Source organism: Arachis hypogaea, chromosome 3, assembly GCF_003086295.3.
Source record: "Arachis hypogaea cultivar Tifrunner chromosome 3, arahy.Tifrunner.gnm2.J5K5, whole genome shotgun sequence".
NCBI classification, from domain to species: domain Eukaryota; kingdom Viridiplantae; phylum Streptophyta; class Magnoliopsida; order Fabales; family Fabaceae; genus Arachis; species Arachis hypogaea.
Window position 1 is genome coordinate 56,022,723 of NC_092038.1, and position 5,754 is coordinate 56,028,476.

The window sequence follows — 5,754 nt, forward strand, 5'->3', positions numbered from 1 at the left end:
TTGGTTCCCGCTCCTACTGGAATAGAATCCATTGATTCTTTTGCGTCTGTCACTAACGCCCGGCAGGTTACAAGTTTGAAGCACGTCACAGTCATTCATTACCGGAATCCTACTCGGAATACCACAGACAAGGTTAGACTTTCCGGATTCCCAGGATCCTACTCAGAATACCACAGACAAGGTGAGACTTTCCGGATCCTCATAAATGCCGCCATCTATCTAGCTTATACCATGAAGATTCTGTTGGGGAATCTCAGAGATACGCATTCAAGCTCTGTTTCATGTAGAACGGAAGTGGTTGTCAATCACGCGCGTTCATAAGAGAGAATGATAATGAGGGTAATCTGACTCATAACATTCATCATGTTCTTGGGTACGAATGGATATCTTGGAATAAGAATAAGAGAGACTTGAATAAAAGATAATAGAATTTCATTAATACTTGAGGTACAGCAGAGCTCCACACCCTTAATCTATGGTGTGCAGAAACTCCACCGTTGAAAATACATAAGTAAAAGAGGTTCAGGCATGGCCGAATGGCCAGCCCTCTCCTAACGTGATCAATGATCTCCTAAGATGAAGAATAAAACAGAACTGAGACCAAAGATGTCTAATACAATAGTAACTTATCCTATTTATACTAGACTAGCTACTAGGGTTTACATGAGTAAGTAATTGATGCATAAATCCACTTCTGGGGCCCACTTGGTGTATGCTTGGGCTGAGCTTGATTAATTCACGAGCTGAGGCATCTCTTGGAGTTGAACTCCGAGTTATGACGTGTTTTGGGCGTTCAACTCCGGATCATGACGTTTTTCTGGCGTTTAACTCCAGACAGCAGCGTGTACTTGGCGTTCAACGCCAAGTTACGTCGTCATTCTTCGAATAAAGTATGGACTATTATATATTGCTGGAAAGCCCTGGATGTCTACTTTCCAACGCCGTTGAGAGCGCGCCAATTAGAGTTCTGTAGCTCCAGAAAATCCATTTCGAGTGCAGGGAGGTCAGATTCCAACAGCATCAGCAGTCCTTTTGTCAGCCTTTTCAGAGTTTTGCTCAAATCCCTCAATTTCAGCCAGAATTTACCTGAAATCATAGAAAAACACACAAACTCATAGTAAAGTCCAGAAATGTGAATTTAACATAAAAACTAATGAAAACATCCCTAAAAGTAGCTCAAACTTACTAAAAACTATATAAAAACAATGCCAAAAAGCGTATAAATTATCCGCTCATCACAACACCAAACTTAAATTGTTGCTTGTCCCCAAGCAACTGAAAATCAAATAGGATAAAAGAAGAGAATATACTATAAATTCCAGAATATCAATGAATATTAATTTAATTAGATGAGCGGGACTTGTAGCTTTTTGCTTCTGAACAGTTTTGGCATCTCACTTTTTCCTTTGAAGTTCAGAGTGATTGGCTTCTCTAGGAACTTAGAATTTCGGATAGTGTTATTGACTCTCCTAGTTAAGCATGTTGATTCTTGAACACAGCTACTTATGAGTCTTGGCCGTGGCCCTAAGCACTTTGTCTTCCAGTATTACCACCGGATACACAAATGCCACAGACACATAACTGGGTGAACCTTTTCAGATTGTGACTCAGCTTTGCTAGAGTCCCCAGTTAGTGGTGTCCAGAGCTCTTAAGCACACTCTTTTGCTTTGGATCACGACTTTAACCACTCAGTCTCAAGCTTTTCACTTGGACCTTCATGACACAAGCACATGGTTAGGGACAGCTTGATTTAGCCGCTTAGGCCTGGATTTAATTCCCTTAGGCCCTCCTATCCATTGATGCTCAAAGCCTTGGATCCTTTTTACCCTTGTCTTTTGGTTTTAAGGGCTATTGGCTTTTTCTACTGCTCCTTCTTTTTCTTTCTATTTTTTTTTCGCCATTTTTTTTTTCACACAAACTTTTGCTTTTCACTGCTTTTTCTTGCTTCAAGAATCAATTTCATGATTTTTTTCAAATCATCAATAACATTTCTCTTTGTTCATCATTCTTTCAAGAGCCAACAATTTTAACACTCATAAACAACAATATCAAAAGACATATGCACTGTTCAATCATTCATTCAGAAAACAAAAAGTATTGTCACCACATCAATATAATTAAATCAAATTCAGTGATAAATTCGAAATTTATGTACTTCTTGTTCTTTTGAATTAAAACATTTTTTATTTAAGAGAAGTGAAGGATTAATGGATTTTATTCATAGCTTTAAGGCATGGTTACATACTAATGATCATGAAGTAAAGACACAAAACATAGATAAACACAATATTAAAAACGAAAACAGAAAGAAATAAAGAACAAGGAATGAATCCACCTGAGTGAGGGTGGCGCCTTCTTGAAGGTCCAATGGTACTTTTTGAGCTCCTCTATGTCTCTTCCTTGCTTCTGTTGAATGATTCCTAGTAATTTTGGTGTTTCTACCCTTAGTTGCTTCCAATATTTGTGTGGAGGACAACTTATTCCCTGAGGTATCTCAGGGATCTCTTGATTTGCAGCCACATGTTATACCACTGAGCTATGACGGCTTATATTTCCATCTCCCAAGACTCAGAGGTGGAGGCTTTTGTCTTCCCTTTGAGGTTTCTCTGGCCTTAGGTGCCATTAATGGTAATGGAAAAGCAAAAAAAGCTACGCTTTTACCACACCAAACTTAAAATATTGCTCGCCCTCGAGCAAGAGAAGAAAGAAGAGAAGAAGAAGAGAAGATGGAGGTGAGTGAGGGGAGATGGAGTCGGCTATATGGGTGGGAGTGGGTGGGAAAGAGAAGTTGAATTGTAAAGGTAGGTGGGGTGTATGGGGAAGAATGGATAGATGTAGGTGGTGAATGAAAAACAGAAGGGATGACCATGAATGGAGTGAGAGAGGGCGAGGTAGGTGGGGATCCTGTGAGGTCCACAGATCCTGAGGTGTCAAGGAATTCCATCCCTACACCAAATAGGCATGTAAAATGCCTTGGCATACCATTCTGGCGTTTAAACGCCCATTGGTGCACATTCTGGGCGTTCAACGCCCATGTAAAGCATGTTTCTGGCGTTGAACGCCAGTTTGATGCTTGTTACTGGCGTTCAGCGCCAGTTTTTCCTCTCTGGGCACATTCCTGGCGTTCAGCGCCAGAATGTTGCTTGTTTCTGGCGTTCAGCGCCATAATGGTGCTCTGTTCTGGCGTTGAACGCCGGTCAGATGCACCTTACTGGCGTTAAACGCCAGCCCGTGCGTCCTCCAGGGTGAAAAATTTTTTTCTCCTGTTTTTGACTCTGTTTTTAATTTTTTTGATTTTTTCGTGACTCCTCATGATCATGTACCTAATTAAACACAAAAATAACACTAAAACAAAATAAAATAAAATTAGATAAATAAAATTGGGTTGCCTCCCAACAAGCGCTTCTTTAATGTCAATAGCTTGACAGTGGCTCTCATGGAGCCACAAGGTGATCAAGTCAATGTTAGTGTGGTCCCAACACCAAACTTAGAGTTTGGATATGGGATCTTAACACCAAACTTAGAGTTTGGTTGTGGCCTCACAACACCAAACTTAGAGTTTGACTGTGTGGGCTCTTCTTGACCTTGAACTGAGAGAAGCTCTTCATGCTTACTCTCTTTTGTCACAGAGGGATGGCCATGTGCCTTAAACACAAGGTAGTCCCCATTTAATTGAAGGACTAACTCACCTCTGTTGACATCTATCACAGCTCCTGCTGTGGCTAGGAAAGGTCTTCCTAGGATGATGCATTCATCATCTTCCTTCCTAGTGTCTAGGATTATGAAATCAGTAGGGATGTAAAGGCCTTCAACCTTTACTAACACGTCCTCTACTATTCCATAAGCTTGTCTCATGGACTTGTCTGCCAATTGTAATGAGAACAAGGCAGGTTGTACCTCAATGATCCCCAGCTTCTCCATTACAGAGAGTCGCATAAGATTTATCCCTGATCCCAGATCACATAGAGCTTTTTCAAAGCTCATGGTGCCAATGGTACAAGGTATTAAGAACTTGCCAGGATCTTGTTTCTTTTGAGGTAGAGTTTTCTGAATCCAAGTATCTAGTTCACTAATGAGCAAGGGAGGTTCACTTTCCCAAGTCTCATTACCAAACAGTTTGGCATTCAGTTTCATGATAGCTCCTAAATATTGAGCAACTTGCTCTCCAGTCACATCTTCATCCTCTTCAGAGGAAGAATAGTCTTCAGAGCTCATGAATGGTAGAAGGAGATTTAATGGAATCTCTATGGTCTCTAGATGAGCCTCAGATTCCTCTGGATCCTTAATAGGAAACTCCTTCTTGCTTGAAGGACGTCCCAGGAGGTCTTCCTCACTAGGATTTTCGTCCTCCTCCTCCCTAGTGCATTCGGCCACTTTGATCAAATCAATGGCCTTGCATTCTCCTTTTGGATTCTCTTCTGTATTGCTTGGGAGAATACTGGGAGGAGTTTCAATAACTTTCTTACTCAGCTGCCCTACTTGTGCCTCCAAATTTCTAATGGAGGATCTTGTTTCATTCATGAAACTGAAAGTGGCTTTTGATAGATCAGAGACAATATTGGCTAAATTAGAAGTGTTTTGTTCTGAATTCTCTGTCTGTTGCTGAGAAGATGATGGATATGGCTTACTATTGCCTAGCCTATTGCGTCCACCATTGTTAAAGCCTTGTTGAGGCTTTTGTTGATCCTTCCAGGAGAAATTTGGATGATTTCTCCATGATGGGTTATAGGTGTTTCCATAAGGTTCACCCATGTAATTAACCTCTGCCATGGCAGGGTTCTCAGGATCATAAGCTTCTTCAGAAGCTACCTCTCTAGTACTGTTGGATGCATGTTGCAATCCATTCAGATTTTGAGAGATTCTGTTGACCTGTTGAGTCAACATCTTGTTCTGAGCCAATATGGCATTCAGAGCATCAATTTCAAGAACTCCTTTCTTCTGAGGTATCCCATTATTTACAGAATTCCTCTCAGAGGTGTACATGAACTGGTTGTTTGCAACCATGTCAATGAGTTCTTGAGCCTCTTCAGGCGTTTTCTTCAGGTGAATAGATCCACCTGCAGAGTGGTCCAATGACATTTTCGAAAATTCAGAGAGACCATAATAGAATATATCTAATAGGGTCCATTCTGAAAACATGTCAGATGGACATCTTTTGGTCAACTGCTTGTATCTTTCCCAAGCTTCATAGAGGGATTCACCATCTTTTTGTTTGAAGGTTTGAACATCCACTCTCAGCTTGCTCAGCTTTTGAGGAGGAAAGAATTTATCTAAGAAAGCAGTGACTAGCTTATCCCAGGAGTCCAGGCTATCCTTAGGTTGTGAATCCAACCATATTCTAGCTCTGTCTCTTACAGCAAAAGGGAAAAGCATGAGCCTGTAGACTTCAGGATCAACTCCATTCGTCTTTACAGTCTCACAGATCTGCAAGAACTCAGTTAAAAACTGATAAGGATCTTCAGATGGAAGTCCATAAAACTTGCAGTTTTGTTGCATTAATGCAACTAATTGAGGCTTAAGCTCAAAGTTATTGGCTCCAATGGCAGGAATGGAGATGCTTCTTCCATCAAACTTGGATGTTGGCTTTGTGAAGTCACCAAGCATTCTCCTTGCATTATTATTATTATTATTTTCGGCTGCCATGTCCTTCTCTTGTTCGAAAATTTCTGAAAGGTTGTTTCTGGATTGTTGTAATTTAACTTCTCTTAATTTTCTCTTCAGAGTCCTTTCAGATTCTGGATCAACTTCAACAAG

General features: G+C 40.7%; 1 non-coding gene across 1 annotated transcript; it reads left to right on the forward strand.

The window, feature by feature from the left end:
* The first annotated feature begins 5,137 nt into the window (after positions 1-5,137).
* On the forward strand, positions 5,138-5,241 carry LOC112792856 (small nucleolar RNA R71). Its single transcript, XR_003197577.1, has one exon. It is a non-coding gene; the product is annotated as a small nucleolar RNA R71 (small nucleolar RNA).
* Positions 5,242-5,754: the final 513 nt, after the last annotated feature.